The following is a 13,093-nucleotide window of genomic DNA, read 5'->3' as shown; positions in this document are numbered from 1 at the left end:
TGAGGCTTAAAAAGAGTCACGGATTGGCCTAAGGTAATAGGGCTAATAAAAGGAAGCGCTGAGATGTGGACTGGAGTCCTCTAGCTCTGGAATGGAGCTCTCAGCTGCAGATGCCCTAGTCTATAGCTTCCACACTGTTCCAGCCCCTACTCCTCTGTTAAGCCTTCTCTTCTTCGTAAGCTTACCTGTGCCGGCAGGCAGGGGGAGCAAGACAATCACATCATCTGACACTTGGACCATTCTCACAACTCTTTTGTCCTCACCACCGGCCATGCCCATGCGGTGGCCCGGGCTAGTAGTTATTTCTGATTCACAGAGGCCCGGCGCCAGAAAGTGGCAGCCTCTGGCTCCAAGTCAGCGCTCCCTCCTCTATTCCTCCTCCTAAATCCCCAAAGTGTCTTCCTCTGCCATTTGGCCACCACGTCACTCTTTTCCAGCTTGAGAACAACCTGAGCCCACCGACTGCCGGGCAGGAGCCCTCGCCAACCCCATCCAGCGTTCCTTCGGCCAATCGCAGGCAAGCTTGCCCTGAGGCCGACACCTGCCCTTCGTCCCTCCACGGTGTGCGGAGAAGGAAAGGAAAACCTGGCGAATCTTTGTGTCACTGTGCTGCCTGCCGAGCTCTGGGAAATGAAGGGTGGCGGTGGGGTGTGTGTGTGTGTGTAATTACCAGGTGGTCACAGAGCCGGCCGAGGGGTGGCTGCCAAAGCAGGCAGCAACCGCGGACAGAGACATTCCACCCCAGAGAGGGACCGGGACGCGCCGGCGGCGCTGGGGGGCAGACACTAGGCTGGCCGCAACCGCGTCTGCCCGCTTCCGCTAGGCGCCCGCGGCGCTCATCCCGGGCGCACCCGCACTGGCCGCCTCCGCCCCGCCCCGAGCGCACGCGCACACGCTGCCGCTCCCGCGCTGGCCCGCCCCGCCCCGCGCACCCACGCGCGCACGCGGTGGCTCCCGCACTTGGTCGCTGCGCCCCGCGCACGTACACGTGGTCCCCAAGGGTCCGCAGGCTAAGCTCGCGCTCGCGGGGCCAGACCGGGGGAAGGCACAGAACTGGCTGCCGGTGCCTGGCACCGGGCCGCTCTCCGCAAGCGGTTTCCTGGGGCGCCAGGGACCCTGCGACCGACTGTGGCGAGGGGAAGAGGTCTGGCTCAGGGGGACACATACCTGCGCGGTGAACGGCCCGGGGTGCCTGTCGCAGCTACCCCGCGCGCCTTGTCCGCGCCCCCTCCTAGGGCCAGCGCGCAGCACGCAGGGTGGGCACTGCGTCCTCTGGTTGCGGGCAGAGACGGTGTGGGAACGCGGCGGGTCCATTTCCTGGCCGGGCCCTCCTCCTCCTGGTGTCCCGATTGATTTCTCCCACCCTCTCTCCTCTTCCCCTCCTTGCCGCTCCCTCCCCGTCGGGGACACCAAGCCCTTGCAGGTCCTTTCCCTGCCCTTCATGACCACAGGCCCCAGGCTAGGCGCCTGCCAGAAAAAACCACAGTCGCTCAGACCTGTCCTAGAGGTACAGCCCTCCCCACCCCCGCTACCATTGTGTCCACGGCACAGGCTCTGGAGCGCCTGAGTGTGGGTTCAGACGGGCCTTGCTTGCAAAAGGACAAGGGTCCTTCTTAGCCACATCCCTAGGTCAGCTGAGAGAAGAGTCCAGGAAGCACCTTTCTGTACTTTTCAAGTCCTTATCCACAGCGCGGGCACCTGGTAGCCACTCAGTAAATGCAGTCTGTAGCGGCTGCCCTGAGCCTCTAGCTCAGCCCCAGTGGCCCAGCCTGGGAGTCTGCCCTTAGGTTTTCTGCCTCCTGGATCCCTGCCCTGGTGCTTCCGGGCCCGAGTATGCTTGAGTCATGGGTGGCCAGGCACAACACAGAGGACCTCCTGCTGGTTTTGTTGAGAATTCAAGGTGTTAGAGCTGGTCTGCCTGCCCTCTGCCCCACACTCTCCCAGAGAACAGCAATAACCATAGCCAGGGCTTGCGCTGTGGAGCACGTAGTGTGTGCCAGGCACCGTGCCAAGCACTTAGAGGTACGGAACACAACTGATCCTTGCCCCTCTCTTAGGTACATGCTGTTATCATCACCATTTTGCACATAGGGGGATGAGGCACAAAGAGGCCAAGTAATGAGCCCAAGGCCACACAGGTGGTGAGTGGAGGCACTGAGATTCAAACCCAGGCAGGTGAGTCCAGAGCCCGTATCCTACCCAGTCTAGCTACCCTCAGCTGTTCCTCCAGCATCTCTTCTCTTTCACACTTGCAGATCTTAACTCTTAGTCTCCTGTCCTCATCTCTGGAACTCCAGCCCCAGTTTTTAGACCCAAAAATCCCTTTCCCTATCAAGCCTTCTTGGCTCTCCCAGGCAATTTGTGCTATGCTCCCTTGGCTCCCTTTCCAGCATCTTTTGCACCTTCCACTGGGGTCACTGGCACCCAGTGGTCTCTGTGCAGGACACTCACTCCCAGCTTAGCCCCTGGCTCCAAGGAGAGCACCCTATTCCTGTTTGCAGAACGAGTGTCTTGGAGTGTCACCATGGGAGTTTGCAGAATCTCATGCCATCATGGTCATTAGGACTGATGATCAGGTGGCAGGATGGAGGGCAACCAGAGAGCAGGCAGAGAGGTAAAGAGAGAAGTCGACGTCTCACCTTCAGCTAAGCTCTCCGGGTGGCTCAGAGCTGCCTGCTTTGTGATTGGGCCCCTCGGTGAATCTCTGGAAGGAAATGGACAGTGACAAGAGGGGAGGGGAGAAGCTACCCTGGCTAGGGAGGCAGGGGAAGCAGAGGGAACCCAGAACCTCCCAGCAAGCTCTTCTCAGAGGCTGCATGAAACCATTGGCTGGTCCTCATTTTGAAATTCCTCCTCCTTGCAAAATCTTCACAAATGGAGTTTTCTGGATTAACTATGCTTGCCATAAAAATGCACATCTGCTTTTGAAAAATCACCAAGGTGAGAATAGTTGTTAAGAATTTGCCCTCAAAAGCCAGAGTGTCTGGAGTTTGAGCCCCAGCTCTACTACCTACTAGTAGGGCAACCTTGGATAAATCCCTCAACCTCTCTATGCCTAGTTCCTTATGTGGGAAATGGGGACACTTGTTCAAAAGGGAGTTGAGAGGACTCCGCAATTAAATCAGGAAAAGCTCTTAGCTCAACACCCAGCAGATATTAGGGTTCCATAGATGTTCGCTGTTACTGTCCCCCCTACACACCCTCTTATATATGGCTCTTACCTTTTGAATGCTTACTGTGTTCCTGGTGCTTATGAATGGTCTCCTCAGGAAACTGAACTTCAGTGAATTACCTGAGGGCACTCAGTTCTGAGTGTCTGAACCAGGACTTGAACAGAGCCCTAACTAAAGCTGCTTCATGTAGCAGTTATGATCTGCCTCATCTTATCCCCCCAGGAGGCAAGTGGGGTATTTTAAAGCCCATGGTCAGTTGCCAGATCCAGGATTCTGGCTCCCAAGGGTACAGTACATGCTGTGTAGGAAGTTTGTTACAAAGTGAATCCCATGTGGGCTGCCAGGTACACAATTCAGGGTGGGGGGTGCGAGGAGGCATACACATTGTAACTTACAAGATGGTGGCCCCTTCTCTCCCCGCCTAGTACTAGGGATCTCCAAACCCAGAACCATTTACAAGTGTCAATACTCTTCAATGAAAACAAGCTCCATTTGGATTCATGCTTCGTTTTTTAAAGACAGAACAGCATGGCACCTATTCTAGTTACTTAAAGATCTGAAATTGGCCAGTGGAAAAGGGCTGGCATCTCTGGCCCTGCTCTCCCTAAGAAGATGCTAGACTTGGAGAAGTGGAGATTCATCACGCTGCCTACAATGTCGCCTTTTGGCTAGACTTTGCTCTGTTTCTTGGTGTTAAGATGTCCAGTTCTTGGCAGGGGCAACAAAATTTGTTCTTTTGTAAGTAAAACCTGGCCTTGTAAACAACAAACAGCTCACTAAGTTAAAATGATGCATGCATTGTTTTCCAGAATCTTCCTGGTTCTAGGGGATGGCAAATTATGGCCCATGCTCCTGGAATGCTGATTTGAGACACTGTACTAATAACCATCTTCCTTGCCCACAGCAATCATCTCCCACAATGGGCTGGCCTCCAGAGACTTGGGCAGAATTTCTCCATACCCTGCATAAGTGATGTTTACGTCCATTGCTTCTTTAAGAGCCTCTCCTGAATTTTTGGTCTCAGCGTTTGCATTTTCCCAGTGTCTGGTTAGGGAAGCCCTTGCAGGTGGTCAGAAATGGCAGCAGAGGGGATGGATGAAAGACGGTCGCACCAGGGCCAGAAGTGTGCCGAGGACTTCTTATCAGCCCATCCAGATCCCCTCTCTACCTGTCTCCTTCCTAACTCCATGGATTGGATCGCCCACGGCCTCCCTTGCCCTCTGGCTTCTGTTGGGTTTGGCCAATGGGAGGCGCCAACTGGGATCAGAGGATGGCAGGAGAATGGAGAGGAGGGAGTGTTTCTCCCCCTGCCAGGCTGGCTGCCTGCCTTTAGCTAGTGCTGGAGTCCTTGTCCGGCACTACTCTTCCCTCTCCTTCCAGCCTGGGGGAGTGACAACTGCCCTGAGATGCTTGGCTCAGGCTTGTGCACCGTCCTGCCGTGGTTCCCTTAACTCCAACCACACCTAGGAAAAAACCGTGCGTGGGTTAACCTCTCCTCGGTCACCCTGCCGGACAGTGCCTCTACTTCCTGCCAAAACCCTGACTGATACACACACGTGGAGACCAGATGTCTCTTCCCTGCAAACTTGCACGAATGGAAGAACATGCAGACAGTTTAGAATGTGCACAGGTTATCTACTTTTAAAAATTACTGTTTCTTCCAGTTCGTTCTTCCAGTTAGCACAGCTGGCCAGCCTCAGAGGAAATCTGTCTTTATCCCCGGAATAGCAGAATGAGGTCCCTGCTTCCTCACTTGGCTCCAGCCCCAGCTCCCAGTCATTGTCGTCCCTGCTTAGCTGCGCGTCTCCGCCTCTTGTGGACTCCCCTGCCCTGTGCTTCCTGTGGCCGTGAGCCTCCTAGCTACTCCTTTTGGTGTGTCTGACTTTCCTTTTGAGAAATGCTTGTCACAGTAGAGTCAGGCTCCTCCCTGGACAGTTTCAAGCAGTAAGAAGCTGGCTTTTTTGAGAATTCTCTTTCCTGGCACCAGCCATGCTCTGGCAGGTTTGGGCCTGAACTGATTAATCAGACTGACCTGATTAACATAAGGTTGTTTCCACTCCCACTCAGATAATCCTTGGGCCCTCAGACAGTGTGACTAATGGGGCCACCCGAAGGCAGGAAACTCTGAGGCTGGTGGAGAGGGAGTGCAAGTCCAGAAGAAATGTGAGTGCACACATCTGGCACGCTGGGGAAACCCTGTTGCATGCCTGGCTGGACTGCAGACTTCTGGAGGAGGCCTTCAGGCTAGGCTCGCTCAGTCTCAGGCAGTTGGGAGAGGGAGTGGGGGAGCATCTGAATGTCTGCGTTCAAATCCCAAACCTGTTGCTTTGTGGTTGGGGGAGCTCTGGCAAGTTTTCAGGCTCCCTGCAGCCTGCTTTTCCTCCTTTAAAAATGGAGGCAATAGGGGCGCCTGGGTGGCTCAGTGGGTTAAGCCGCTGCCTTCGGCTCAGGTCATGATCTCAGGGTCCTGGGATCGAGTCCCACATCGGGCTCTCTGCTCAGCGGGAAGCCTGCTTCCCTCTCTCTCTCTCTCTGCCTGCCTCTCCGTCTACTTGTGATCTCTCTCTGTCAAATAAATAAATAAAATCTTTAAAAAAAAAAATGGAGGCAATAATGAAGGTCGGTGTAAGCATGAAATATAAAAGTGCTCTCAAGAAATCTGTTGACATAGAAACCAGGAGCCCAGCCCAGCAGGTGCTAAGAGAGCAGGTTATGGTAGGAAGGCACAAAGGGGGCTTGGCCACTGTCATCGGGTGGGTCAGACTGGGACTGCTCAGTCAGCTTTGACCAGCTTCTGCTTGGTTCTCCTGCTTATGGAGAATGGATGGAATCCTGGATCTTCATACTGGCTATGGGACCTCGGAAAGTTACCAGACTGCTCTCTGCCCCCATTGCCTTATTTGTAAAATGGGGATAATAACAGGACCTCACAGGGTTGTTGTAGTCAATGAATTAATAAGTATAAAACTCTTAGAAATATGCCTGCCCCTCCTGGGTGCTCAGGGGATGTTAGGGCACCCCTCTCCATCCAGTGGCTGTGGAAGGCTTGTGTGTTCCCCTCTGGCTCAAGTATGCAGGCTTCTCCGTGATGGCGAGCTAGGGAAGTGTGGTTTAGTGTCTTTGGTTTGTTTCCTGTGGGGCTCATATGATTGGGGTGTGGCTGTGGGGGCAGGGCAGAGGTTAATTTGACTGGCAGGTGGCATCCAGGAGCTGTTCCAGACTCACCTGCCTCGACCCTCCAAAGAGAACCTTTGAAAGCTCCCTGCTGCTCCCTGGGATAGGCTTGGATGCCTCTAATGGGGAGGAGAAAGGGCTGACATGGGAGGGGACTGGCAGAGAATCTGTGACCCAGATGGGGTCTCCCCCAGAAATCTCGGTGACAATTCTCCCCTTGTTGGGCTTCAGACCTTGCCTGGTCTCTCCCAGGCTCTGGGCTGGGATCCTGGAGGTGAGAGTGGTGACAGAGTGGCAGTTAGGAGGTGAGGAGGTAAGGAGGATGCACACGGTGGAGCCAGACTGCCTGGGTTCAAATCCCGGCTCTGCCACTTGCCAAGGTATTTAATCTCTCGGTGCCTCTCCTGTACAGTGAGGGTGATAATGGTGGCACCCGCCTCAGGGTGTTGGGGAACATGCTCGGAACGGTCCCTGGTCCAGAGTCAATGTTCAGCAAATGGCAGTTATTATTAATACACCACTGGCCACAGTGCCCTGTGACGAACTGGGACAGCTGTTACGCAGCCTGCATAATGTTCGTCCTCAGAGATGTCCATGTCCCAATCCCCAGGACCTGTGACTGCGTTGCCTTTCATGGCAAAAGGGACTTTGCAGGGGCTGGGTAGCTCAGCTCGGGTCAAGGTCTCATGGGTCATGGGATGGAGACCCCTGTCTGGATCCACATTCAGCGGCGGGAGGGGGTAGGGGGGCAGGTCTGCTTGAGATGGTCTCCTTCTGTGCCTTCCCCCGCTCTCATGAGCGCTCTCTCTCAACTAATCAATTAATTAATTAATTTAAAAGAGAGATGCGGCATCTAGATGTCTCAGTGAGTTGGGCGTCTGACTCTTGGTTTTGGCTCAGGTCATGATCTTGGGGTCCTGGGATTAAGCCCCGTGTCTGCTCAGTGCTCAGGGGAAGCCTGCTTGGCTCTCCCCCTGCTCTCTTTCTCTCTCTCTAATGAATAAATGGGTCTCTTTTTTTTTTTTTTAAAGGAGACTTTGCAGGTGTGATTCATTTAAGGATCTTGCGACGAGAGTATCCTGGATTTTCCATGGGTGGGAAAAACACAATCAGCAATAGTCAGCTTTGAAGATGGGAGCTGGCCACCAGCCAAGAAATGCAGGCAGCTTCTAGAAGCTGAAAAAGGAAACGAGATGGATTCTCTCCTAGAGCCTCCATAAAGGAACTCCACTGTGCTGACAGCTCGAGACCCACTTCTGACCTCCAGAATTGTAAGATTAAATTTGCGTTTTAAGCCACTAAGCTTATAGTGATTGTCACAGCAACGCTAGGGAACCCATACAGTGTCCTGAGCCAACACAGCCGCGTCCTTGAAGGGGGAACCACGCTGAGCCACTCCACATTAGATATCAAGCTTCTGTGGTGTCACCCATACTGCTTGTCCCATGCATGTGTGGAGAACCTACTGGACCATGGAACCGAATGTCCCCTGGGCATAGGCAGTGCCAGGGATCGAAGATTCAACAGCAGGGGTGCTTGGGGTGGGCTCAGTGGGTTGAAAAAGGCCTCCTGGAAAAACTGGGCTCTCAAGCAGGGCCTTGAAGGATGGAAGGTGTGGGGTTTGGGCAGGGAGGAGGGAGTGGAGGAGGAAGGAAAAGCATTGCTGGAGGTGGGAGGGGCAGCAAGACCAAAGTCAAGAAGGTCAACCCAGCTATGCATTCATTATTCATTCACCTGTTCAACCCCTGTGCTCCAGGCCCCGTGGGGACAGACACCTGGATAGTGAAGTGAGTGAGACGGACCTGGTGGTGGTTCTTATGAACTTCTGCTTGGGAGTAGAAGCCAATACCCCATTACAGTGAATCATAATGACCCTTAAAACAGGAGAAGTACAGCTGGCTAAGGAGGCCCATCTGGGTGGGCTTCCTGGAGGAAGTGACCCTTCAGGGATGGATACACTGAAGGCTTGTTCTGCATCATTTCAGGCATAGTGTGGTGCTCTGAACTCAGTAGGGGCTGACTGATAGAAGTTTGGCCATATATTTTGTTCTTCCCTATCCATTTCTCTCTTAACCTGTTCTGCACTAGGGAGGAAGTCTCAGCTGGGTGTCAGTATGCCTTTAATTCTTAATTCTTGTTAATCTCCCTTTATAAGCTAGAGAACTAGCCTCAGGTGTGTTCTGCAGGCAACAGGTGCTAATCTAAGTTTAAAACCAACACTGCTTGGTTTTCCTTGTTTTTATTTGTTCAATTACCTTGCTTTTGTGGCAGAGGATACTGATTTCCTACTTCTCTGAGTGGAACACAATTTCCTTTTAAAAATAAGGGTATTTAAGTGCCCCAGAACCATGAGTGTGTGTGTGGGAAGGTTCTCCCTCCTGTTCTGCAATTGACCACTGGGGTCCAGTTGAAGACCAAGAGGAGCACCCAGGATGTCCCTGAGCAGTGGGCCTGACCGCTCCAGGGCTTCCAGTGCTAATCCGGGTCCCTGGTCCACATCTGCAGGGCTGGGGAGGGTGAGCAGGAACTGGGAGCAGAGGGTGAGCCCTGAGAGGCTGAGATTCTCCAAGTGAACTCTCGTGGAGTGGGGTTGGGGCCTCTCCAGAGAGAGGAGCCCAGTGGTCCATCTGCTGAAGCAGATGATGCTAATCAGCTCAGTGTGCCTTTTTGGTTGGGAAGTAAAGAAGCCTGGAGAAAGGAAGGAGCCGGCCAGGGGAGACTGAACCCCCTGCATGTCCTCTAATTGTCCTGCGGGCTGGTGTGGCTAAGTGGATCTGGAGGACAGGAGCTGAGCTCCCATAGGGCTGTCTGGTGGGGTGGGAGCCAAGGCGCCGTGTCAGGGATCTGGACAGCACGGAGACTCCAGGGGTTTTTTGCATGGTGTCCCCGAGGAGCCACCCAGGGGACATCAGGGCCAGTGCAGGTTGCCCAGAGAAGGGATGACCAACAGTGAGAGGACATCGATAGGGGAAGCCTGCAAAATGGGACAAGGTCCTGGCCCCTCCTGCCCCCAATAAAGAGAGGGAGTCAGGCCCTAGAGGAATGAGAAGGAGGGGGCCCTGGTCCCTGTCCTCTCTTCAGAATATAGGTTCTCTTTGTCCTTGGTCAGGTGCCCCAGGGGTCATTCTGGGGTATCAGGCTTGTCCCCAACGTACCAAAAAAATGATGGACTCTGCATCAGAAGTTGTGAAGCAGCCTAGAGGAGATCTGAAAATAGTGGCAGCGACAGATTAAGTTTTAAGCTTCTGTTTCCTGAGTAGAGGTTCTGCCATAATACAGTTCCAAAGTAAAATATTCAAGAAAAATGTTATGTGTATAATAAAATGGAACTCGAATGGCTGAGTTTTTGTAAATGACTTAGCGGGGAAAACTAGGATTGACACAGCAATGACAATACTCTGATTACAGCTATGAGTAGAGGATGATGGGCAGGGAGGGCCAGGGTGCCTGATCAACAGGAGGGCAGTCGTAGCCTTCCTGGAATAGGTGATTTTTAAACTGAAACATGCAAGAGGATGGGGAGGCATCCTGGGAATCCTCCCAGTGACTGGTGTGTGGGTGCTGTGGAAGGGGTCCTGTGGAAGGGGTCCTGTGAATATTGATGGTGGGGGCTTAAGAATTTCTCATCAGTGCAGGGATAATACTGCCTTAGATTCTGATTGGCTAGGGCACGAAAGAGAAGCACGGCGGACCTTCTACCAGTTAGAGTGTGAGTTTTATGGGTGGGGACCAGCTCCCCCCATCTCGTGTTTCCGCGTGGCAGAGGGCCCATCTGCTGAATGAGTGATAGGGAGTGGAGGGGGCACAGCTGAGGCAGGTGGGAATGCTGACGAAGTACTGTCACCGCAGAAGCAGGCACTCGGGAGATGTCAGTTTGCTCTCTCCCCCTCTGCATCAGGAGAGTCTCCAGCCTGGGACCTGGTCTTTCGACTCCACCCGCAGTGCTTCTTCTCAGGGCCTTAGCTGCAGTTATGCAGAGTCAGGGCATGTCCCCAGAGGACATGAATGGTGTTGGACTTTTGGGATCTGCCCCCATCGCAGGGACCCTGGGCAGGGCAGCCCCCTCTGGCCTCCTGCTCCCTCCCCCAAATGCCAGCGTTGTGACACATCCTCTGGGTGGTAGGTCCTTGAGCCCCCAAAGCGCTATGGATGTGGATCTTGGAATGACAGGACCTGCTTCCCAGCCCTTCTCCTCCTCCACTCCCCACAAAGGCCTTTATCCAGAGACTGGATTTTGAATTTTCCGCCGCAGGAGATGTCCGGGAGCCGGTCTTGCCGAAGGGCCAGCGGTCCCCTCGGCCGCCGTCATCCCCGTGCTACCTGCCCCGCTGTCCGGGCCCAAACCCCGGCTGCCCGGGCGCACTCACCTCTCTCGGGTTCCCGGCGCAGGAAGCCTGGCGGCGGCTGAGCACGAACCGCGGCGGGCGGGCGGCAGCGGAGGGACGCGCGGCGGCGACGGCGGTGCGGGGACCGTGTGAGGACGGCGGGGGCGGCGGGGCCGGGCGCGGGGCGTGGTGCGGGCGGCCCTGCGCAGCGCTCGGCTCCGGCTCACCCGCCGCCTCGGGAGAGGGTGAGGGGGCGGGGGCTCCTCCAGGGGCCTGGGAGGGAGCGGCTTCCAGAACCATTGCTCCAGAACAGCCGCGCTGCCGGTACCTAGGGGCCCGGGGGCTTTCCTGCCCGCTGTTTATTAGGGGTCTCTTGGGAGAGGGGATGGTGGGGGGCGCGGGTGGCTGGCCTTGCTCCGCCAGATCTCAGACTGACAAGGACTGCCGGGGCCATGTGATCGCCCATAAACTTAACCTCAGTGGGCTGGACCGTAAAGCCAGAACTTGGGAAGGGGAGGACTGGTCTGAGTGCGGCCACGACCCTTTCCCTGTCCCCAGGAAGTGCCAGGCCTGCCAGGAGACCCAGGCTCCTGCCTGACCTTGTGTGGTTCACCGCCCTCCGTGACAGAGGCAGAGGGGATGGGCTTTGCTCAGGCCCACTCTCCCCCTCTGCCGCCTGCAGGAGGGCAAGGGTGGGGATGGAGGGGAAGAGAGCCGCCAGGGGCAGAGTTCCCAGCCTCCCGCTATGGCTCCGTGGCCCCGTGAGCCCTGTGTAACATGGAGTCGGTGGTCAGCCGTTCCCGGGTTCCTCCTCCTTTGGTCACTTCTCAGTTGTTCTGTGTCTGCTTTTTCAGCCCATCCCTAAAGGATTCTGCAAAGCCGTTTGTGAAACAGTCATCATTAAAAGCTGATTTATGTAAACCTCTGATTAAATACTGTATATTAAAAGCAAAGGTAATAAATACATAAAACCTGCCACTTCCTAATTATTTTACTGTTTCTTATACTCTTAAGGTTATTTACACCCACTGTATGGGGGTGTGGGGGGTCCTGTGACGGGGCTGCTGCACATCCCTTCCCACCTCCCTCCCAGCTTCCTGACGCCTTGTCAGCAGCTTGGAATCAGCCCTAGTGGGAGTATTGATATCACAGAACTGGCAAATATTCCCAGTCCAGGCTTGATGTATGTTTTCTTGAGGGTCTAGACTTAAGAAAACGATGGAGAAAATGTTAAGAAGCTGATTAAACATAGAAGTGAGTCTGGGGTGCATACTAATGGCAGGTGTGCTCTGTTTGTAGCCAATACAATGTGAACAGTGGGGAAACTGAGGAAACTTGCTGGTCCTGCCTTCGGAACCATCACATGACTGAGCAGCCATTCCATCATCCACGGGGGGGGTTAAGGGGGTGGGTGAAGTTCTGACATGCATCTTTGGCTCGTTTCATTCTCATCTTCCTGGTTAACATAAACGAAAATACGAACCAGCCTTCCTGCAGGAACGACACGCATCCGCGACTGGCACGCATACGTTGGCTATAAATACACGTCTGGCAAAAATCAGTGAGAGCTTTCTAAGAGAAGCAATGAGATGTGTGGATTTTGCAACAAAATGTATTGCACATTTTATTATTTGTAAGTTTTGTTACATATCTTTGTATCAGCAAAACTATTCACACACACATACATTCTTTCCTCTTCCCCCACTTGGTTGATAAATACTTGGCTGGATATTAAACACTGGCTGGATGCTTCCCAAGGTTTGTTCTATCCTTCTCTCATTTTCTCACTTTGGTGTCCTACCCAGGGTGAGCCCCTCCTGTCCCAGAGATGATCCCACTTCTCTTTCCAGGCAGACCACACCCCTGAGCAAAGGACATGAATACCAGCTATCAGTTGGCTCCTTCCCAGACACCAGGTCACACAGCTACCAGGCCAGCGCAGAGGGTGGGGGTCTGGAGCTCAGGAGACGCATGAACTGGGGTGTCCCGCTCAGCAGCAGGACCCTGGGGTGCCGCTCAGGGGGGAAGCTTGCCAGGGTTGGGCTGCGAATGTGAACGAGGTGTCAGAGTTGGAACCCGCTGATGAAGTCATGGATAGGACATGGGGAAGAGGGAAGGGAATATTGGATATCGTCTAGATGTAAGGGGACAGATAGGACAAGATGGGGAACATAGAGAAGCTTTGGTGGGGGAGGATGGTGACCTCCATGTTGAGCGTTCTGAGTTGGCGGTATCTTCGGAACATCCAAGCTGGAAATGCAGGTCAGGTCTGGAGGTTCCAAGGAGAGGCTGGGGCTGGAGATGTCTGGAGCCTTCTGGGAACAGATTGTAATTAAAATTGTGGATGTGTATAGGCTTGTCTGGGGTGAGAGGAGGGAGTGATAAGAGGGCTGGGTGCACCTCAAAGTGAGCCATGCAGAG

General features: G+C 54.2%; 1 protein-coding gene across 3 annotated transcripts in view; it reads right to left on the bottom strand.

Annotated features, from left to right (window-relative positions):
- Window positions 1-11,046, bottom strand: part of GPR68 (G protein-coupled receptor 68) — a 29,449-nt gene extending 18,403 nt beyond the window's left edge. For 2 of the 3 annotated variants that reach the window (XR_007128940.1, XM_047739112.1), the window contains exon 1: window positions 1,168-1,731. The gene's annotated coding sequence lies outside the window, so the exon portion shown is untranslated. Of the gene's footprint in view, window positions 1-1,167; window positions 1,732-10,714 lie in introns of those variants that run through there. The other variant, XM_047739113.1, reaches the window with a different exon arrangement.
- Between the last annotated feature and the right edge of the window lie 2,047 nt (window positions 11,047-13,093).

Source organism: Lutra lutra, chromosome 7, assembly GCF_902655055.1.
Source record: "Lutra lutra chromosome 7, mLutLut1.2, whole genome shotgun sequence".
Lineage (NCBI taxonomy): Eukaryota > Metazoa > Chordata > Mammalia > Carnivora > Mustelidae > Lutra > Lutra lutra.
The sequence above is the reverse complement of the archived record's forward strand: the minus strand, read 5'-3'. Positions and strand labels throughout refer to the sequence as shown.